This window comes from Aphelocoma coerulescens, chromosome 10 (assembly GCF_041296385.1).
Source record: "Aphelocoma coerulescens isolate FSJ_1873_10779 chromosome 10, UR_Acoe_1.0, whole genome shotgun sequence".
NCBI classification, from domain to species: domain Eukaryota; kingdom Metazoa; phylum Chordata; class Aves; order Passeriformes; family Corvidae; genus Aphelocoma; species Aphelocoma coerulescens.
The window spans coordinates 11376293-11399777 of NC_091024.1; the positions used below are offsets into that span (position 1 = coordinate 11376293).

Consider the following 23485-nt stretch of genomic DNA (forward strand, 5'->3'; position numbering starts at 1 on the left):
TTGCTTCAACAGTGCAGAGGGTTGAAATATTTCATAGTGAACTGAAGAAGTTTTGCTGTCATTCCCTCCACCAAACACAGTTCCTGCCTGGCCAGGGCTGCACTACTCTGGAGATTGCTCAGACACCTTGTATTGTTACTGTAGTGATTTGCTTGTTCTAACTGAGGATTTGCAGTCACGGTTTGCATCAGGAAATACTTTATTTTAATTTCTGGTCCAGCCTGCTTCCATCATGCTCCCCTCTGGAGCTGGAAATGAGTGGCACACACTTGTTCTCCTGTGACAGGAGGGAGCATCCATGTCAGGGATGAGGTTCTGACATGAAAAACACTGGCTGGCAGCCAAGGAATGATCCCTGCCCAAAGGACTTCCCTTTCCTTAATCCTCCCACTAAGGAAAGGCACAAAATGGGCTGAACCTGGTGGTAGTTGAGCATATCCCCACCCATGGGACATGGTGATGTGCCCACACATCCCAGCAGTCTGTGGGAACACACCCCCAGTTGCCGTTTTGAGACAGTCCCAGGGATACCTGATGCAACATCGAGCTGCAAGCGATGAGTCAGGCTGTGCGTGAGCCATAAAACACATTCCCTGGAGCTGGCAGGAATTCCCAGTTGCAAAGAGGAGCTTCAGGAAGTCTGTCACACCAGACCTGCTGCCTTTGATCTGGTCTGAGCTGCAGCAAGGACCAGACCTGAGTGGTATTTGTCTGACACTTTTGCCTTCATCTGCAGAGCTCGAAGCCTGGTTTTGAAAATGATGCTTCATTGCATCATGGGTTCTAAAGGAGATTTCTTTGAAAGCAAGAACCATGAATCTCAGCATCACTTTGTTATGCTTTTACAACTCAAATTTCATCCCTAGAAGAAGAGCAAAGATTGTGTGTCACGTGTAACTGCAAAAACATTTAAGTAGAATAAGAAAACCATTTAATTGAATGCTGACACAACTGGGATGTATGAAGTAGCTATAGCTTTAATTGTATTTATAGGTAACCAAGTTTCTGCAACAGACACTGAAAAAGTTTGGTGATCACTGTGGGCTCTGTGGTTCCAGGCTGTCTGGAGAAAAGTGACTTGAAAGTTTTGTGTTCTCATCACCTGAAAATTTAAAAATTCTTCAAGGTATCCAAGCTGAGCACCTGGTAACTGAAACATTTGAAATCAATCAATTTCTTTAAAAATGTAGGGTTTGGTTTTATAAGATGGCAGTGCTGAGGTCAGAGTGGCTCCCAGAGCGAGGGATAAGCAGGAGAAAGGAAAGGTTGGAAAACTGACTGTAATTTTTTCTGCTTAATCTCATTTGAAGGAATATTCAGATCATTGTCAATGGGGAAAATGCATTTCTGCTTTACACAAAGTCCACGTGGAGTCCTGCTCTGAGGCAGAGGAGGAGGAACTGCCTGAGCCAGGGGTTATGGGGAAACTTGTTCTGACTTTTTGTTCACACACCATTAAACCTCTGCAAAGCAGCAGCTCCCACTGGGAGCTTCCCACTGTTGAGAGGGAGATGATGGGGAGAATGGACTGTTCTGCTCCTGCTTTGTTTCTGGACACCAAAGAAGTGCAGCATGACCTTAATTATATGAACTGGGCAGTTTTGACATCTTTTTCAAATTACAGAACTGAAACTCTCAAATCCTTGGTGTATTAATCTCTTTTTAGATTTGATGAACTGAGGAGCTCTTCACAGAGAGATGCTCCTTCCACATCCCGGGTCTGCATGGGGCTCAGATGTATTCCAAATCCATTATAGTCTTGGAATACACTTCAAAACAACACTCTGAACTTCTTGTTTTCTTCCTCTTCCAAAAGCAGAGCCATCAGTGCTTACTGAGAACAGGGCTGTAGCCAAATAAATATGGTCTTTCTATATAGTGAGCAAGCCCCATGTTTGAGATATGATGTTCCCAGAAATGGTAGCAGACTTTTCAAAATTGAAAACCTCTGGACATTTTATTTATGCTGCTCTGTTAAAAAATGCCTCATTTGATTGCTTTTAAATGTTGTGTTTCTGGAATGAAAATAGAATACTGGCATTTAATTCTGTATGTGTTATTATTTCAGCTTAGGAGAAGGCTGGGAGATGGTTTTTTTTAAAAAGACTGGATTGTTTTGAGATCATTGTAAAGGCAAATGTTTAAATACTGACTGTTTTAACTTACTTCCAATACTCTGCAGTAATTGGTAGAAAGCCTGAATCTTTTTTCTGGGACTTCTTAAAAAGTTCTTAGTTGATTGAAAGGTTTTATGACAAAGTCTTGGCTAACTTGCTGTACAAGACCCTGGTGAGAATATCTTGTAGTCTGGGGTTTCTCTGATTTGTGATGTTGCCTTTTAGCTGGACAGACTTTTCTTATAATGAAAAATAAACCTATAGGCAATTTGCTTGCCTTGAAGCCACGCAGAAGTAGGATTTGGGTATGTTTTGGTTAACATGGCTAATACAAAGTTTAGGAGGAAGAGGAATAGATTCAAGCCTTGGTACAGAAGGCTCTGAAAAGTGCCCTGGGTCTGAATATTTCTCTGAATTTTGGGAAAACATAAATCTCCACCTGAAGTTCATGAGGGGCATTTTCTTTAAATACAGCAGGTTCTGTCCATGCTTTGCATGTGACCAGTTGTGGTGTTGTCGGTTAGCCGTGACCTTTATCTGGCACCCAAATTTTTGCTCTTCTGTGGATCTGGGCTTATCTAAAAGGATCCTTCAGCTATCCCTAGGGTCAGATCTAACAGTTTTTTCAATGTACCTTTTTTTAAAATGTACTGAGAAGTAAAATCATGTTCTCTATCATGTGAAATCTCATTATTAGTCCATGCTACATTCTGCTTTTGCATGTCTGCCAGTAGTTCTGAGGTGGAGTTTTTCCTGAGATGGGATTTGCATGATCAGTTGTAAGAAAAACATAGGTATTTACATTCCTGTTTCACTTGTAGATCTTCAACTTGTCCTGAAAATTAAGGAGTGTTTTGGTTTGTTTTTTTTAAGAAGTATTTTTATAGTTACATGAAAAGCCTGAAATGAGGAATGAGTTACAAACATCCATCATATGGGATAAAGCTGGGAATTTATTCTGTGTGCTGAAAAGAGTTAGAAACCTTTGAAAAAACTTTGTGCAAAGCTTTTAATTGGCATTTGAAATGTTTATCACTACTTTACTCATAATTAGTGTCTAAATTTGTCAGCTCATATGGCATAGCTGCAGCTTCTTAGATCAGAAATACTTTCTGTTTTCTATCCAGCTGGTTTCCTGTAAAGTGCTGAATTATTCTAGCTTTTATGGGTCATTGTTAAACATGGCAGGAAGGGTCATTGTTAAAAATGTTTTCAGAACTTTGATAACCAGTTTATCAACTGATTCACATGTTTAATCAGTTAATAGGTTTTCCTTTTCAGTGCATGGGAATTTCTTTGTTTATCTTAACTGAGTAACTGTTTCTACAGTGGAAAGAACTGTAGTTGACTGATAATCTTTTCAAATATGTGGAGTTTGCTCTTGTGACACAACTTGCATGAACAGATCCTGCACTGTTCCTCCTAAGTCTGTGTTTATAGGGAAAGGTCCATCAGAACAAGGGTTTGCATGGAATCCCCAAATGGTCTGGTGTTGTGGGGATACAGGCATGGAGCCACAGTCATAAGGCATTTTATGATAAGGCTTTTGAAGGCATTTGTTTATTAAAAAAAGAGGGACAGGTGCTTTTGAGAAGTACCAAACATCTGTGGTTCCTCCAATACCTCAAGAACTTTTTTGCAACGTATTTTATCCAAAGTGTCCAAAGGCATGTGTTTAGCATGAAATATCTCCAAGGATCGCCATCCTGTGCCTCTCTGGGCACCTGTCTAGGGGCTGCATCACCCTTCTGCTGAAAAACCTTTTTCCTAATCTCTGATCTGGGCCTGCCAAGGCACAGTTTTTGATGTTGCCCCTTGTTCCAGCATCTGTCTCGAAGGAGAATTTTGGCTCTGTCATCACTATAATTTCCCTCCAAGTGAGGGAGTTGTTACTATCTTCTCTTAGATAACCTGTTATTAAATCCACCATCTCCTCATCAGGCCCAAGAGGCCAAGGCCACACTCAGATGAAGCCCTCACTTGCTGAGAGCACTCTTGGCTCATGTTCAGCTTGAAGAAGGTTTTTTTCTGCCATCCCCATTGTAATAAGGCCAGTCTGCTCCTGTGTTTATAAACAAACTTGAAGCCAGGCAGAACTGTAAATTTTATTTTGCTTTTTTCAGAAAATAAATTCAATGATATTTGCCTTCTATGTAAAGCACAACTTGGCATGAAATAATACACAGCAATAAAGTTGCAAATTTTTGAGTTTACATAATATTTATCTGCCTTGAAATTGCTGATACTTAGAGAGCCCTGCAACCCTCTGGTTTGTAGGAGAACCATGTTCCTGGAGTCACAGCAGCTCCTGGGAACTGGCATCTGCGAGAAAGAGTCAGCAGCTTGTTCTGTGTATCTGGGTGTTTCAGATATACTCATTCCTGTTGCTACATGAAGGAAATGTGCTGAGATGAACATAAGTCTAAGTAAAACCCAGATTACACTGGAAACCCAGACATGGGGGTTTTATTGGGATGCCCTGGGCTGAGGAAGGCACTGACACACATTGTGGCTCACATCTCAACTATAAATTCCTTCCATGAACAGCACAAGGGGTAAAATTCTTAGATTAGATACAAGAAAGGAGTTTTTACAATGGGGGTGGTAAAACACTGGCACAGGTTGCCCAGAGGGGTGGTGGATGCCCCATCCCTGGAAGTGTCCAAGGCCAGGTTGGATGGGAATTAGTGGAAGGTGCCTCTGCTCATGGCCTTTAGAAGGTACGTTCCAACTCAACCTGTTCCATGATTCTATGAAATGGAGTCTATTCTGTCCTGTTGAAAGAGTTCTGGGAATGCTGATGGAGATCCCTGCTTGGAAAACACAGCTGGGCCTGGATATATACCAGGAAAAAGGTCTATCCTGGAGCCTGCCAGTCCTGGGCTGTGTTAAACCAGAGCAGGACTGTGCTGCCATCCAAAGTGACTGCTCTTTCACTGGTGTGAGTGAGAATGAGCAGGGAGGAGGCTGCAGGGATTTGTTCTTTCCTATGGCCACCAAAAAGCAGGAAGTGATGGGAGGGAAGCAATGGAATCTTGTGGATGAGGGTGAGAAGAAAGCAGAAGGTTGGGTTAAGGCAGTTGTAAAACTGGTGTTGATTCAGCCACTGTTTCATATGGAGCATTAAGTCAGTGTTTTATTTGATAAAGCAAAACTTCCTGAGCCTTGAGCAGGATATTTAACTGTGGGTGTTGAAAACCAGTGATTCCAATCCTGCTTATGGTGTTTGAGTAGTTACCTGTTTGAAAAAATATTTTATCAAAAAGATGCTTATTTTAAAAACACTGCAGTGAAATGTGGTGAAGATAAATGAAGTGCCACATTTGAAACCTTTTTTTTTTAATTTATTGTCTGTTTTCTGTTCTTTTCTAGTAAAAAACTCTTCTATAGTGGAGAGCCAGAAGCAAATACGATCGTCCAATTTGTTGCTGGAGCTTTCTGAAATTTAAACCCAATTCATTAAGTACAACGTAGGTGTAGAGCATGGGCAGTCATTAGGATTTCAACAGCAAATAATGCAGCCCGTGAAACATCAGACTTATTTCCTTCTCATGTAAAACACGGTAATGCGTTTCGCCCTGGCTAAATGTGCTCTTGAGCTTTTATGTCAGAGTGAATCATGATCTAACGCTCACCAGATTAAATCTAAACGTTGCAGTATTTCCTTTCTAATTCTGGCTCTTCCCACTAGGATAATATTATTTGTCTCGTCAGTTATGTGCAAGTGTGAATGAGGAGATGTAGTTTTTACATGTGTGCAAACACTCATGGAAGCACAGCCTGAGGGGACAGGGCTCCATGAGGAGAAAAGCCCGCTTGATAATTAGGTAAAACGCATAATAAGATCCATGTCCATAGGGCCAGCGTGGCCAAAAAGACTTTTATTTGTGTGAATTTCTGGTACAAACGTGAAGGATCTCGCTCCCTCTCCGGGAAGGACCTTTGGGCCGATGCCTGGCGGGCCCCGAGCCGCCGGTGCAGCCGAGCGGGCCCTGAGTGGCTACGACAGCGCGGCCACCGCGGCCACCTGCGCCCAGGCCTCGTTAGGGCCCGTCAGGGAAACCCGTTGTGGCGTCGCAGCAAACGGGCCCAATTAGCAGCCCTGAAAGCCCCTCTCCAGCCAGCCATCACTAACACTCCAGATAAAATTTGACATCTTCCCCCTGCTCCCCCTGCCCCAAACTCCAATTAATTTAAATGGTTTTACGGAGGGACTGTGGCTCTGCTGAAAAGGCAGAGGACTTTGCTTGGGTAATCAGCTTAAATACCGGCCCGTTTCCTGCCCTTGCTGATCCAAACTTCCCATTTGGGAGACATAAATACTGTTTTTATTTTAAAATCTTTTTTATCTCCAATTTCCTCCAGTTTTTCTGATGTGCCTCGTACACGACTCCGTTTCAAAGGGCAGGGTGGTGAAGCCTGTAAACTGGATGCAGACAGGAACTTATAGGTTCAATGTTGATTGCCTTTATTGGATGGAGGGGGTAATGAGGGGTTTCACATTGAAAAGGTACATCTTCTCTGACAGACCCAAACCAGTGATAATTAGGAAGAAATCCACAGTTTCATTTATTTTTATACTTCTTAAACACTCCTACCTAAACAAGCATTTTGCATCTCCTGCTGCAGTAGCAAAGCAATGATGTTTTGAAGTACAAAAGAGGTAACAGCTCATTGTGCACATTTTTATAAATATATTCATCTGAAGACATGCCAAGGTCTGGGTCAGCTGTCAGATAAGCTGTGAAATGCCAATATTCTGTATAGACAGAAGTTGTAAAGAAGCATCTGTAATTCAGTATAAGACATAGTTCAGTTTCTGCCAGGGTTGGATTCTTCACTGTCATTATATCAAGTGAATATGTTTTGTGGGGTCAGGGTCTTTGCTCAGGTGAAAGACTTGAGTGTGTTTAATTTTAGGAGGGTAAGCTGTGGAAACATTCCTGTGCTTCAAACTATGTGTGCACACCATTTTATTCCTATATTCACCATAAATTTTTTGTCCATCAGACCTAAACTGATGGGAGAATTCTGTTTTCCAGGAGGAGAGTTTGGGATCAGAGAAATACCCTGCTTTTGAGAGTATTTGTTTCTTTTAAATAGCCAATATTTATCTAACTCAACATTCTCTCTTTTTCTTAACAGGCAGTAGCAGTTGGCCTAGAGGACAAACTGCCCTCCAGCTACAATCCCATCCCGTGGCTGATCCAATACCTTGGGAATCAGGCACATGGTGACCTCCAGAGATGGCAGCCATCAGCAAACCCACGGGACCTGCAGTGACACAGCATGACAAAAGTGAGTGTATCACTCTCTTGCCAACCTACACACTGCCCTCAGAAATTCCCTCCCACCCTTTTTAGGGATCTGCTAAAACTCCCATGTTTTTACACCAGAAGCTGTAAAGTGGCACTATACAGGAGTCAGAAAATCGTTCATGGACTCCACACAGATTTCTGGAGGCAGGTACGTGTCACCTGATAGGGAAGGTTCATCCACTCCTTAAAGCCCAAGTCAGGACCCATGTGGCTGTTCTGGGATTTACATGGAATGTCAGGAATTGTGTTAGGAACAGTGTGTAGTTGGCAATCTGTGTTAAGGACCCAAGTGAAATCTCCTGAGGAGTGCTCAGAAGCTCCTCCAAGTGTCAAGGAGAAGCTATCTGTAGGAAAATCAAGCTTATCCCACCAATTTATTTCAAAAGGAAGGGGCTGGCTGGTGTTGATGTTAATCATATTATTTGACTGGAAATGGCTTTGGGTTTCACAACCAGAGTTTTCCATCCAACAACTGGACCCAGCTCAGCTCCTGCAAGGGCACTAAAATAAATTGACAGACATGCAAGACTTGCATAAGAGCTTCCAAACCCAAGCTTAGGAAGCTGAGTGACAGTCAAGCTTTCCTAAGCATAAACCTGTTAACAGTAATGGTTGGAGGATGATTTTTTCAGGGGGCAAAGTATCATGTTCTTCACCTCATGGCAGCAAAACCAGGATTCCCTTCCATCTATCCCAACCAGAAATGGATAATACCTTTTCCTGACTGGGTTTTAGGGGAAAAGCATCCTCTGTTCCCAGGTGTTTGAGAATTGAAGAATTACCTTTTTAAATGTATTTTATTGATGTCAGTTTACACATTTATTACCTTTTTTTTTAATGTTAGTCCTGTGTGCTATTTCTCCAGTGCCAGCTTTCTAGCATTGCTTAATGATGAATCATGAACATTAACTTTATATATGTGTGTCATAGGTTAGCAAGCATAGTCCCGGAAGGGATATCCTTGCTAAGGGGTGCTTACAGCTTCCTCTGGGACCTGATAGAACCTATCAGCTGGCCAGTTTGAATATGGACAATTCTTTAAGCCACTTAAAGTTGTGACCGCCTCTGTGATACACACTTAAGAATAGACAAACTCCCACCCCAAGCTCTCTCTCGTTTCCGGCGCTGGCACAGGTGGCTGCAGGCCCCGTGCAGGGGCCAGCAGGCCCGGCCAGGCCCTGCTTGGGCCAGGCCGGGCCGGGCCACGGCCAGCCTGGAGCCATGGGCCTGTTCCAGCTGTGGAACCCCCCCCACTGCCTTGCCGTGGGCAGCCGGAGCGGCTCGGAACCCCCCCCTCCACTGCGGCCGAGATTCAGCAAAGCGGCACCTCTGTCCGGCAGAGGTCAGGTGACCAACTGCGATAAGCCACATTCCAGCTGTAAGGCCGAGGTGAGATTAACCCTTTTATTGCTGTGAAGAGCTGAAAACCTGAGGGAAGAGAGAGAGGAGATGCTTAAAGCTGAAAGTCTGTTGTGAAGCTATGATATATCAGAGTATCCTGTTGTAATTTCATGAAGATATGGGGGGTGGAGTGTTCAACTCATAAGCAGAAGCACCTGCGCTGAGATAGGCAGATGCTGATGCAGCTGTAATTTCATGAGAAGTTTGGACAGAGAGAGATGAACCAGATGAACCAGATGAGGACTTTTGCTCCAAAGAGGAAAGGAGAAAAACCTCAATTCCTAGAGATGCTTTCAGTGATAGTCTCAAAGATGAAGATGACCCTTTGCTCCCAGGGAAGGAGAAGGGCCTCTGTTTTTTTCTGAACAGCTCAACCTTAAAATTGTACCCCGAAAAACTTCAAGAGTGGACCCTCGAAAGCAGTTGCGGGAAAAGCTGCAAGTCGGGGGAAGGGACTCGCATCGCAAGCAGAGAGACTCCTCTTCCTGAATGGACTGAACAATATTTGGAAGTGGGTGGCTGTCTCGGTGTGATACTGTTTTCATAGCATGAGCAAAAAGAGACTTCTCTTTCTAAATGGACTGAACCAGGTTATTATGGAAGTGGTAAACAGACTGAACATCTTAAGGGTTGTCTTTACATTGTCAGTGGGAGACGGGAGGAAGGTGGGGGGAGGAGGAGAGTTCTAAAGGTGGTATAATTTTTTTTCTTTTCTTCTTTTAGGTCTGTTAATAAACTTCTTTATATTCATTCAAGTTGGTGCCTGCTTTGCATTTCTCCTAATTCTTATCTCACAGAAGATAAACAGTAATGAGTATTTTAGACCAAACCACTACACTAAATTGGTGTTTCCGCCCGGTTACAAACCCAACCCGCGACAAAATGGTGGAGAATGCGGGCAATTGATGAGATCTGTGAGATAAAGCTTAATTAGGAGGAATACTGGGCAAAGCAAGTATTAGGTCATAAGTTAAGTAGCATGATAGTGAGAAACTTATATTGTAATTGTACTGAACTATCTAGGGGTGGAATATAGCAGAAGTTGAATGTAATTTTGATAATAATTCTTAAATGTGTCTTCACAGAGGCGAGGGGTGGAGAATGTCATAGGTTAGCAAGCATAGTCCCGGAAGGGATATCCTTGCTAAGGGGTGCTTACAGCTTCCTCTGGGACCTGATAGAGCCTATCAGCTGGCCAGTTTGAATATGGACAATTCTTTAAGCCACTTAAAGTTGTGACCGCCTCTGTGATACACACTTAAGAATAGACAAACTCCCACCCCAAGCTCTCTCTCGTTTCCGGCGCTGGCACAGGTGGCTGCAGGCCCCGTGCAGGGGCCAGCAGGCCCGGCCAGGCCCTGCTTGGGCCAGGCCGGGCCGGGCCACGGCCAGCCTGGAGCCATGGGCCTGTTCCAGCTGTGGAACCCCCCCCACTGCCTTGCCGTGGGCAGCCGGAGCGGCTCGGAACCCCCCCCTCCACTGCGGCCGAGATTCAGCAAAGCGGCACCTCTGTCCGGCAGAGGTCAGGTGACCAACTGCGATAAGCCACATTCCAGCTGTAAGGCCGAGGTGAGATTAACCCTTTTATTGCTGTGAAGAGCTGAAAACCTGAGGGAAGAGAGAGAGGAGATGCTTAAAGCTGAAAGTCTGTTGTGAAGCTATGATATATCAGAGTATCCTGTTGTAATTTCATGAAGATATGGGGGGTGGAGTGTTCAACTCATAAGCAGAAGCACCTGCGCTGAGATAGGCAGATGCTGATGCAGCTGTAATTTCATGAGAAGTTTGGACAGAGAGAGATGAACCAGATGAACCAGATGAGGACTTTTGCTCCAAAGAGGAAAGGAGAAAAACCTCAATTCCTAGAGATGCTTTCAGTGATAGTCTCAAAGATGAAGATGACCCTTTGCTCCCAGGGAAGGAGAAGGGCCTCTGTTTTTTTCTGAACAGCTCAACCTTAAAATTGTACCCCGAAAAACTTCAAGAGTGGACCCTCGAAAGCAGTTGCGGGAAAAGCTGCAAGTCGGGGGAAGGGACTCGCATCGCAAGCAGAGAGACTCCTCTTCCTGAATGGACTGAACAATATTTGGAAGTGGGTGGCTGTCTCGGTGTGATACTGTTTTCATAGCATGAGCAAAAAGAGACTTCTCTTTCTAAATGGACTGAACCAGGTTATTATGGAAGTGGTAAACAGACTGAACATCTTAAGGGTTGTCTTTACATTGTCAGTGGGAGACGGGAGGAAGGTGGGGGGAGGAGGAGAGTTCTAAAGGTGGTATAATTTTTTTTCTTTTCTTCTTTTAGGTCTGTTAATAAACTTCTTTATATTCATTCAAGTTGGTGCCTGCTTTGCATTTCTCCTAATTCTTATCTCACAGAAGATAAACAGTAATGAGTATTTTAGACCAAACCACTACACTAAATTGGTGTTTCCGCCCGGTTACAAACCCAACCCGCGACAATGTGTAATACTTTATATATATGCACATATATATTTATATAAAAATCTGGGTGGTGGCAGGGACAGACGAATTCTGTCTGCTCCATCTTTTGTTTGGATCTAGTTGCCATAGAAACTCTAAGATCAATTTTGACAGACTAAAATACTACAAATTACACTGTCGGATGACCTCATTACACAGGGCTGGCACATTGGATTGCAACATTACTGAAAGGAAAAGCGTGAACGCTGCAGGAATTTCTGCTCCATGGAAAAATGTTATTTTTGGATTCCTCAGGAAGGCGTGCACATAAAACCACCGGTTCCCTGGTGAGTGACTGGTCCCTGAGACCAGCACAACTTTCATCTTAATTTTTGGTTGTGGTAGGTGATGTCATATTTGGCCATACCTTTCCTTAAGCTGCAACTGGCATCTCACTGAGAAAGACCTTCATGTTTTCCTGTTAAACACTGAGGCAACTGATTTCTTGCAGGAAGACCGACAGAATGAGTCTTTTTTCTTCCTTTTTGGTATAATCTGCTACCTGTGTGCCTTGGTATTGATACAGCTGACATTGGTTTTGTGTTTTTTTACCTTTCTGATCAATTAAGAAGCATTGAACTATGCCTTGTGTCTCAAAACTGGTTCATGTTGGAAACAAATGCCTCTTTAATTCCTGAGCAGTGTTTTGGGATGCATTCCCTGTTGCAATAGGAGGTCTCTGCTGCATGGAGACAGCTGTGATATCTCAGGTTGCTCTGGGTTTTCCTTCCATCCTGTTTCCATGCTGATATGGACCTTGCAGTCTGACTCACGGAAATGTCTTGTGCAACTTTATTGCTGTGTAGGAAGACACGTTTAGTACTGGGTTTTATTTAGACCCATTTATATGTTGGTATTATTTGTACACAGGGAGACAATGTGTGTGAGTTGGCAAACAGTTCAGCCATTCTGTTTTCCTTCTAGTCAAGAATATTATTCTTGCTATATCTAATCTAGAGTTGTAAATTGCAGCAGAGGTAAAAATCCAAAACAAACATTCTGAAGAATTTGAATGGAGTAGAGCCCCAATTTCCATTTCAGTTCTCTCTCTGTTGTCCAATTTGTTAAACTCAAGTGGTCCCATGTGCGAGTAGCATGACTGCCAGAAGCACTCTCCAGCCATCTGCTTTTTTGGTAAGTCTTTGATTATTTCTCTGTCCAGTTTTCTATCCAAAATTAGAACTGAAAACTCAATTGGTTGATTAATATTGTATTTTTTATCATTTAACATTTCCAGATTATGGCTAGGAAATGTCAGCAAGGTCATAAAAAGCACAAGAAATAAACTTTCCTTCTCAAGACCAACTTTACTGTGGTAGAACTTTTTTACCACGTTGTTTCAGCCCTTCAAGAGCAGCAAGAGACTTGAATAGGAAAAGTTTTATTGTTTGTGGGTAACACCAAACTGGAAGGAAGAGATGAAACAGCCTGGATTAATCTGATGAGTTGTCTTGGAAATGTGAAGAACTTCCAGGCACTGATAGAGGCATTTGCAGTAGAGCTGATCTTAGAGCCAGCACTGCATTTAAACCTGAACTAGGAGACCGGAAGGAACCACTGGATCTTTTAGAGTCTGTGGTTTATTTGGGGCTGAATGGTAGGGTTTAACACATTGGTAGTGAAGGGGAAGTTGGCTCTGAGGCAGCCCAGAGGACTCCTGAGTCCAGGTGTGTGTTGTGGGCAGAGCCCTTCTGTGTTTGTGCAGCTTCAAGGTTTCAGCTCACGAGTTGGATCAGTTGACAGAAATAGAAAGCTTTAAGATGCTTAAAGCAGAAATTATACTGGAAACACTGTGAGACAAGCAGAGGATGAATGAGAACTCTGGGTCATTGCCCTTGTATTTACTGCATTTAACTCCCTAGTGCATGACATGGTGCTGTTGGATCACAGCATGCTGAGTGTGTCTGAGGCGGGAGCCAGAGGAGGCAGAAATGGATGAGCCCTGTAGCACAGACTTGGCCACTGAGATTGCATGGGAAAGAGTAACTAATTATTCATTTGTTTGGGTTTTTTCCCTTTTAAAAGAAATTCTATCAGAGTTTTGGTCTGATCCAGCAGCATCTTGGGAAGTGCAACAGGTTTGCAGGACAATGGTTGAAATCTCACATGCCACGTGCAGAGCTTTGGTATTTCCAGCACCACCTCAAACTGCAGCAGGGATGGGTGAGGAAGGGAAGGGCTCTTGGGTGCAGGCTCAGGTTGTGAAATATCCCATATCCTGTTGTTATTGATGGGGAGGGTGGCTGGTCCCTAACATAACCTCTCAGTTCCTACATTCATCCTTGGCATTTTTCTTACTGTGTAGACATTAAAATATTTCTTTCAAACCTAAAGATCTCTGGAAACTGAACTCAATTGCCCTCTGACTGGGTGGGAGACATTGGTTTTTGTGGCAGTATTATGCAGAAAATCAGAACTTCACCAGACTCTGGTGATTTCAGGGCTGCTATTGAGAGTGGGCAGCTCTGCCTTGGTGAGTCTGGCTGGGCTGCAGCTCTCCATGCTCAGGCAGCTCCTGACCAGAGTGCTCAGGGCTGTCAGAGTGACAGGGAAAGGCAGGCACTGTCCAAATACACAAGTACTCAAGACATTAAAAATATTTTTGTTTTAAATTATAATGGAGTAGGGGAGTAATTTAGCAAATGGGGATGTGATCGGAGCCAGCGAGGCTGGGCTTTGCTAATATCCAAACTAGGCTGTTGAAAAATGTTCTAAATCCGCCAGAACATCCTGCAAGTTCAACTCTCCCCAGTTTAAATTAGTGGTGACAGGATTGGGCCCTCTATCACTTTTTAATGTGGTGTTAAAAATTACTTTCCCATATTTCCAAAGCCATTATTGAATCTTTTCAAAGTACGTTGTGAAATCATTGTGTGCATTACTCAAACTACTTGTCCATATGTACAGAAGGGTAATACAATATATGGGCTTTTACCTTTTGTTTGGTTTCTGCAAAAAAACTGGCAAACTAAAAATCTTTTCTCCTCTCCCCACTTGATTTTTTTCCAGGTAGAATGGTGGCAGACATGCTCAGCTCAGTTCCATATAACATATTGCTTACTGGAATAACCAATTTAGTTCTCTGCCCTTTTACTGTAAACTTGGTTTTGTTTTTATATATTTGTGATTTCCTTTAAACCATTTATAAACAGGTTAGAAATACCATTTCATGATTCTATTAATAAGCAGAGCTCTTTATATGGGTTCTTTAGGAACCTTTCTGTCTAGTAGGAACAAGCTATGATAAACAAACACCTCCAAACTCTTCCTGCTGCACAAATATTCGTGGCATTGTTTTGTTATTCCTTAGAGCATTCTGCCTTTGGTCAGAATGTTCAAGTCAGAGATTTAACTGGTAATTGTTACTTCCAGGAAGATTTTTTTTTTTTGTAATTGTTCTTTTAGAGTACAAAAAGAAGTCGTTTTTGCAACAGCATTCATGTTGCATGAAAAAAAAATACTTAAAATCTCATCGGACATTGTGAGAGTTGGGATTTTGGTGTCAGATCCAGAAGGCTGCAGGATGGTTTCCCTGCTCTGCCTGATCCAGCAGAGCCAAGACAATGATTCACTGTCCTGGACTTGGTGACTTCCAGAGGTCCCTTTAATCCTAAATTATTTCATGGTCCTGGAAGTTCCCTGTGCTGCTCTGGCACTTGGACTCCTGTCTGAGCAGATTCATCTCACTGCACCTGCAGAAAACTGAAGCAAAAGACCTGAGGATTTGTGCAGTTAGCAGTGAAGGGCTGGTGAAAGTGCAAAGGAGCAGTAGGATTGTGTGATGGGAAGTGCTGGTGGAAAAGAGAAGGGAGAGAAGGTTGGGACAGACCTTCCAGCAGCATCAGCTGTTAGACCAGCTCAGCTCTGTCACTGTGCTGACTGAAAATGGGTTTGGCTGTGTCAAACCTCACTTGTCCCTGTGCAGGATATATGGACACAATCCTTGAGCTGTAATGTTGATAACAGAGTTTTTTTCTGAATTCTGGCTTTGCCCTTTGACAGCTTCAGGCTTTTATTTGTTTTATATTTCACCTGTACTTAACTCTGAGTATCTCCTTGGACAGAAGGATGGAAAGTTCCTGAATACTGTTGGAACATTTGAGTGTCTTGTGACAACACTGCAGAGTAGGGTGGTGTCACCCAAGAAATGATCTCCCAGAGCTGGAGGAGTTCAGCAGCAATGAACATTTTCTTACTTCTTTCCTCCCTCTAAACATAAAGTTCAGGCACCAACTTCTCAGCTGTGATAACCTTTTCATGAACTGTCCTGGCTCTTACGCTTTCACCTGTTAAAATAAATGACATTTATTAAAAAACCCCCATCACAATAACACCAAACTTGTATTGTTTTAGGGCATAAATCTACCACTTCAATTGCAAGAGCCTGTCAGTGAATTTCTGACACCAAGTTATGTTATTTAATGAGTGCTATTAGGTAGTTCTGTCACTTAATAGGATTGAGGGTTGGAAATGCCATGTAATATCATTTCACTGGAGAAAAAATCAACAAACAGCCCTCACTAAAAACCTCCCGTCGCCTTTGAAGTTGGTCAGAGCTGCTGTCACTTCAGAGGGAACCCACAGGGCTGTTTTCACTCCCATTTTAGGGGAGGCAACAGTTATTCTTGGCAATTTACAGTAGGGGCACTCAAAAAAAATCTCCCACCATCTGACTGGGAGTGAGGAAACAGAAAAGTTCTGGCAAAAAAGGCCCTTTGCAGGCTCATGTCCATAATCATCATCCCATTCAAGGAAATGGGAATAGGGGCTCTGCCCATCAGAAAAGTGCCAATGGCCATTATTGTCATTTGCACTCAGGCGCCACCTAAAATCCCTGGGTGAGGTCTGGGCTGCTTTATGTCTCATGGAATTAGTGAGGGCTGGTTTTATCCTGACAATTTAGTGGTGGTCATGGAGTCATCTGTGTCTCCCGTGTCCTTCTGGTTGCCCTCTTGATGAGCAGGCTGCATCTTTATGGGAAGAAGTGTCAGTGTGTTGTACAAGAAAGTGACAACAGCCAGGAAAAGAAGGATGGAGACTGGCAGCAGCTCTGTTTCAGATATTAGTTTGCACACCAGGGCAGCTTAAACCCATCAGATCTTTATCTCCTGGCGTTTTCCCTTGCAAGGAAAAAGGCTTTTTTCTCCAGAGAGGATTCCCCACCTCACTGGGAGAACAGACACCAGCTACAGGTACAACTGAGGAGAGTAGAGGGAGGAAATATCCTCCCTTTAGGGTCTGGGGCTGAGCGTGGTTGGTGGCATTCTTTCCATCCAGAAAGTCAAATTCTCCTTTCAGTGCTGGTGTCCAAAGTATAGCAAAGGAACTAAATCCTTCTGCAGCAGCTGAGCAATTTGAGTGGGTTAAAACCAGAAAGATTAGATTCCCTGGGAAAATTTAATGGAAAAAGGTGTTTTGCCTTTCCTATTAGTTTCACTTTTAAGTCCCTATGAGGGTTCTGGGGTTAAACACACTGTCAGTACCTTCGTGAGGAGTCCCACATGCCTTCAGATCTTTCCTTAACTGGGCTTCCTGTGTTTGCAGTCTGTGAACTGGTGACTAGTGCAGAGGATGACTCTGTGTTTCTTGAATTCTGAATTTCCCAAGGATACAGCCCTGTGTTAACACACACAGGATGCAAGCCATACCTTCTGTAGCCTGTGTGCAATGGCAAATAAAATCCTGAGCCATTTGGAATAAGGGGAGCTACAACATTATATCCAAACCAGTTGTACTGGTTCACTTCTGTAAATCTACCAAACAACAGTGTGAAATGAGAAATTCTGGTTAAATGGTGAAATATGTGTAATAAAGTCGCAATTAAAGACATCAAAACTTTTTAAACCATGGCTGTGGAGGGTCCATCCCTTGGGAGCCAATGGAAGGGTCCTGTGCATGTACCTGGAGACAAGGAACATTCCAGCAGTGAAATACAGCTTCCCTGACATCCCTGACACAAGTCTCTCTCACCTCAGGGCAGTCAGGATTCCATCACAAATCCCACTGAGCCCATTTCAGCCTCCACAGGCTCTGTGCAGTGGAAGTGAAAAAGTCCTGTACAATGGATTCAGTGTTTCCAAAGGGATCTGGAAGCTGGGAAGTCAATGTTCTTCAGTCCTAAGCTGTACTTCGGGGGTTAAGATACACTCAGCTTTTTCCTGTAACAAATCAGATTTGTCATTACTTGAAAAAGTGCTGATAGAGACCTAGGGAAAAGTTAAATCCTCTACAAAACTTCATGAAATAATACCAATGGCCATGTTTAAAAAGTGAATTAGGCTGCAATATCCTTATTTCTTCCTTTATTTCAACTGTTTTCCTGCGTGTGGCAGGTTTTGGAAGTACAGCTAGATCCAGGGATTGAGGATCTTTCAAAGACAGGACTTCTAATATTTCATTTTAGATGCTTCAGTTTTGCAGATGTTCAGTTATTCAAATTTCTGTGGGGCTGTTAATTAGCAGGTGTCCAGTTCAAAGTGTTTCCAAGTGGGATTTTTGACTTGAGGAGAAAGTGGGTTAGGCAAAAAATGGATTTGTACATTAGAGACGCTGAACACGTGTCCAGTGTGTCTGTATGGGGTGTGAGGGAATCTCACCTCCTGTCGGGAAAGGCACGAGGGGGAGCCGTCCAGCAGTGAGTGGCAACGTCACTGAACTGTGCCTGCATCTGAGTGCTGCCAAGGCTTTGTTCCCTACTTCATCCTGAAAAACCATTCATGAGGTTTAAATGGGATTTTTCAAGTGCAGCATGAGCTCATGTAGCATAGTGAACCAGTGGGAATCAGAGAAAGGAATACAGGGGTACTCTGTAGAACCAAGCACTCCTGAACACCAACAATCATCTTCTTTTGAATCCCCAGATTTCTTATGTTAATCCATTTCTCTTTTGGAATCTTCTCTTTCTTAAAAGGATGTATTGCTTTGGAAAAGGAGTAAAATTCCCAGAGTGCAGTTGGTGGTAGTGTGTCCAGAAGTTGTTCCCAAAAGCAAGTGAGGCTGCTGTTAGATGGTCACCTCATCCTGAATTAAGTGATCCAGAAATCCCAGCCCACTCTCTTCATCTTCCAGATGTTTATTGCTGCTGCCTCCCTTGCTCCAGCATCAGTCTTCAGGGCAATGGCCTGGACCAGAAAACTGATCCAGCTAAGAACTAGCCAGACTATAAATAAATAAAGAAGTCCCCAACTTGGCTTTAGGCCAGGCTGAAGTGCCTCTGCAAGTTGCAGCAGGACAAAACCTTTAAAATTTGCCCATGAAGATCCAGAAAGGAGCCATGCTAAGGAATGAATCACAGGAAGTCTGACTTCTTTCCCTCAAAGGACCTGCTCCCTGCACTGGTCCCTTTGCCAAGGTGAGTGTCCACAGTCCCTGTGTGCAGCCATTCACTGGAGCAGTTCCTCCACATGGGAGCTGCCCTGCTTAGCATTTTTTCCCTGGGCTCAGGCTGGGAGAGACAGGTTCCTTCACATTCTTCTGAATCTGCATGAGAACAGCCTTCAGGAAGAACTCGAGACACCACAGGCTTCATCTGTAACAGCTCTGGTGTGGGAACCCCGAGTGGCTGCTCCCGAAGGTTCTGGCTGCCGTCCCAGCTCTCTGGAGTTTCAGTTCTTGGGATGTCCCTGTGCCGAGGTTGGAGGCGATTTATGGCTCATGTGTTGGGAAACAACACTTGTGTAAATGGCTTTTCCTAGATAACCAGGAAATTTGGAGTCTTCTGGGACTTCCTGGGTGGAAAGAGTTTAGATATTTATTTATTTTTCCATTTGAAGCAACAGGGCAATGCTCCTCCTGCTTGTATCCTAAGTAGGAAGTATTTACATTTTGGAAGACTTTTTTTTCATATATTCTGTATAAAAGAAACACAAGGCTGAATGTGAATCTCAATCTCCTCCCAGACATGCCTGACCATTGGTACATCCATATTAATGGACTGGTTTGGATTTTAAAAGATACATGGCTGATTTTTCAGTTCTACTCCAAATCCAGCGCTGCTTCCAGCTGCTGACGTGGGGTAGGGATGGCTGGTAGTGAGACCCCAAGCAGAGCTTTTCCTAAGCCCAGTGCCATTAGGCTGAGCCTGCTGGGTCCATTCCAGCCAGCCTGTGTGATATTTCCTCTGGAGTTTCAATCGGATTAGATATTCATCTTCTCTTCCTGTTCCAAACTGTTGTTTAGTGCTGATGTGTCCTCTTAACCCACTGCCAAGTTCCAGTGCAGTGGTGGTGAAGCCAGTCCTAGTCTCTGCTGGGCTTTTTAAACTTTGGGAGAAGTTTAACCCTTTGTCTCCATTGAAATCAGTGGGATGTCTGCACCTAAATCTCTTAATGGCTTTGGGAATTCCAGCACTGCAGCCACTGAAAGGCCAAGCGCAGGAGCCCAAGGCAGCTCCAGACTCTCTTCCCTCTGCAAGGTGCAGAGTGACTATTTAGAATCTGTTTGGGAATGCCTGAAATAATAAGGGTTAATTTTTCTCTGGCAATTTAATTGGCAAAAATGTTTCATAAATGACTATTGTTTTCCAAAAGGAGCAGATTCCTTGTGCTGTTGGGTTTTTAAATCCTTGGAGATACAATATATACATACACCACCCTTGGTTATCCACACAGACTTCATTTATTTGTGTTTGCCAGCTTAGTGCAAACTCATTACTCTCCAGGAAAGTCCTTTGTTGACACAAAAAGACACTGGGGAAATACAATTTTTTTTTTTTTTTAACAATAAAGTCCTGTATTCATATAAAATGTTTCTCATTGGTAAAACAAAATAAAGAACCTAGAAACACTGGCATGCAGAAGTTCACAGCTTCTAATACAGTACATGTGTCATAGCACAGTGTGGCCACCTAATGAGGAGCCTAATCAATTTTAAAAGTCTAATAACAGGACAGCTCAATGACTTTGAAAAACCTTAAAAACTCATTGTCTGAGAGTGTGAGATGAGTAACTAATAAGCTGAAATGTTTTTACCTTTAGAACAATATGTTTTGTTCCTTCAAGTTCAAACCTTTGATCCATTGAAAGGACTCTGCTCATTGCTAAGGCAAGGAGTTAGGAGTCAAACTGGAATTCAAACTTCAAACTTGGTAAAGGATCTGTATCTACAAAAACATTTTGCAATAAAAAAAGCTGAAAATGCAGCAACCTGCTGCATCATTTGGGTCCCCTAACACAGAGTTTAGATTCTAGGAGCAAACATACAGTTTCTGTTCAAAACCCTTTTTTTCAGTGTGAATTGTAGATCCCAGACTGGTTTAAGTTGGAAGAGACCTTAAAGCTCATCTGCTTCTGTCCCTGCCATGGATAGGGTCGCCTTCCACTAGACCAGGTTCCAACCTGGCCTTGGACACTTCCAGGGATGGGGAGGCCACAAGTGAGGTGTCCCAGCTGAGCTGGGACTGCTGAGAAGGATGTGAGGAGGGTGTGACGGCTGCTGCCCAAGGTCACAGCCCCCTTGCCCTGGCTGAGGCTCTGCCCTGACACAGAGCAGAGGGGGATTGGGGGATCCCTGTGTAACATAGTGCACACACTGTTCTGGAGCTGAGTGTGCTACTGGCTGCTAAATTTACAGAGAAGAAACACCCTGTGTGCCAGAATTACATAAATTCCGCTGGTTTCCTATAGACTAAACCTCACATTCAGGAGGTGTGATTACCTCATGCTCACCTCTGCACCTGGGGAGCACTGGAGGCCAGCAGAGAGCCCGAGCCAGCAGAGAGCTGCTGCTCCTGGCTGGTTCAGTGTGTGCAGTGCATGAGTTCAGGGCAGGGGCACCGTGGTGCTTTGAGGTCTGGTTTGGGTTTCTGTGCTGCTCAGGCTGTCCAGCACTGCCCAGAGCGAAGTCTGCCTGCCCAAATGGACTGAGGTGTGCTGGGCAAAGGGGAAGAGTCCCTGGTGTGTCCCCGTGTCTCCAGGACAAACATTGTGTTCCAGCAGCGTGACTCTGTTATGTGCTGCCATGGGGGTGCCCAAGCTCTGTTACCTGCCCACATCTCCACCTGTGCAGGGGGAGTCCTGGTCACAGCAGGGACAAGACAGGAGCTTTTCTGCAGGGAAGGGCAGCAGGCGCTCAGACATGATAACAACCAGATCAGGGTGGCTTTGGTAATGACAAGAAGGGACTTTTTGGCCCAAGCAGGGTTTTCACAGTCATGTTTTTGTTGTGTCAAAATTGGTTGATAGATTTTAAATCAGAATAACCTTTCAAGAAAAGCAAGAATGCATTTACTTTTCATCAAGTAAAACTTACTTTCTGCACCCTTCTAAGCAATGAAAGGCAAAGCCATGACTGTTGTCCCTACGGAAGAGAAAGCTGACCCGTGATAAGGACCAATCTGCTTTCTTATCTGCTCCCTTTTTGCAAGGCATTTTGAGCTGGTGATGTCAGAGGCAGCAGGAAATCAGGTCAGGCTGTGCGACTTGCTGAATTCAGAGGAAGCGCTGTAGGGTCTTATCTGAAAGTAGCAAAATACCCTGAGTGTCTCCCCAGAGCCCTAAATCCAGGTGGCACCTGTCTCCAGAGCCTTGCAGCTTTCCCAGCCATTCCGGTGGTGGCTGGGAGATGCACGGTCCCTTCACAGTCATGGCACCTGTTCTCTGATGCTCTGTGTGTTTGGGAGCTGGTTTTCCAAGGAAAAGTTGTTTTGTTTGTCTGTGTATCTACAGACAGATACAACTAAAGCTGTTCACCCAAAGGAACTTAACACTCCCCAAGTTCTGTGATACAGAGAAGCTCCCTGACGAGGGAGATGCCATGAATATTTTGGCTTTGTCAAGCTCTCACACCTTGCTAAACATCCCAGAATCCACATGGGACTGAGGCATCACCATGTCTCGACCACAGGCTGTGTCATAAACTAAACTCCATCCAGGTTTCCCTAATTCCAGTGTTCCCAAATTACGGGGTTTACTTTCACCCGTCTGCCTTTTTGATTGTTGCTCCTCAAGAGTTTTGGGGCGCCCTCCTTCTCTCTGTTCTTTTCCACTGTTCCTCAAGTCTTGCCTACCCTGGCAAGCCAGAATATTTTTACATAATTGACTTAATTAGCCCAATCAAAGGAGTGATTGCACAATGAACTGAATATTCAAGCTTTCTTCTAGAAGAATGAAGCTGTACATGTTCACTTGGGTTACAGCTTTCCTTTAGTCCCATGCCAAGCACTTAACTTGGTTTGTATCGTGACTTGATAAAGAAATGACATCATTAATACAATAATAACAAATCATTTCTATGTAAATCAGCAGACCTTCTACCTGGATCATTTTAATGATTGCCCTCCAGCTCACTTTTTCTTTCAAACAGCAACGTTGCATCCAGAAATAACTATTTGTTAATTTAATTCAGATTATTTTGAACTTGATGAAGGAAGCAAATAGGGCAGAACCCTTCAGAAGCTTCAGAATCCAAACAAATCAGGTGTTGTATTGCCTTCTTTCAGGTTCTTGCAGTTTCGTTTAAAGTTTTAATTTTGGGGTTTTTCCCCTGAGTTTTTGAGATTTGGAATCAAAAGTATTCCTTTATCATTGTTAGCGTTTTGCAATACCCAAATTATTTTATGCTTTCTATAGGATAGCAACATCTCTCACAGTTCAAGTTGTCTCTTCAGTAAAATTTGAGGTTTGTGGCATGATCTGAAGTCAGGCAAAATTTGTCTTGATCGAGAACATTCATTGGGGAGAGTTTCCTGTCAGCTGGGACTGGAACTGAGTCCTCCAACCTCTTTTTCTGCCTCTGCCTCTAAGTCACTGTCTGGATCTTGTAATTTAATTAACTTTTTAGCATTTGCCTGCAAAACAGGAATGATTATTTTATCCCCACAGAGGAGTGTTAAGAAACTTAATTAAACTCTGCCTTTAAAGTACATCCCTTCATACACTACAAAAGATCAGTGAGCTAACGTGTATCACATGCATTACATATAAGTAGCTTTATTCCAAGAGCATTACGGGAATGTGTACTTTGGAAAAGGCCTTTGTGTGCATCTCCACTCATGGCAGGATTTTATGTCAACTCACTTTTTGAGTCAGAAACTTCAACGTAGTAATTAATTTCTTTTAGTGCCTGAAAGACAAAGCTCCACAATTAGCAATGTGCAGGTGATAATTAAATTTGTTCAGTGACAATCTGAGCTACCTGGTCATGGCTGATATTTTAGGGATGGGCAGTG

At 43.4% G+C, this 23485-nt stretch overlaps 1 long non-coding RNA gene across 2 annotated transcripts in view; it reads left to right on the forward strand.

The window, feature by feature from the left end:
- Positions 1–13697, forward strand: part of LOC138116608 (uncharacterized) — a 32029-nt gene extending 18332 nt beyond the window's left edge. Inside the window, exons 2-5 of one of the 2 annotated variants that reach the window (XR_011154238.1) lie at positions 7263–7415; positions 11479–11606; positions 11698–12453; positions 12557–13697. This is a non-coding gene — a long non-coding RNA (uncharacterized lncRNA). Of the gene's footprint in view, positions 1–7262; positions 7416–11478; positions 12454–12556 lie in introns of both variants that reach the window. The other variant, XR_011154237.1, reaches the window with a different exon arrangement.
- Positions 13698–23485: the final 9788 nt, after the last annotated feature.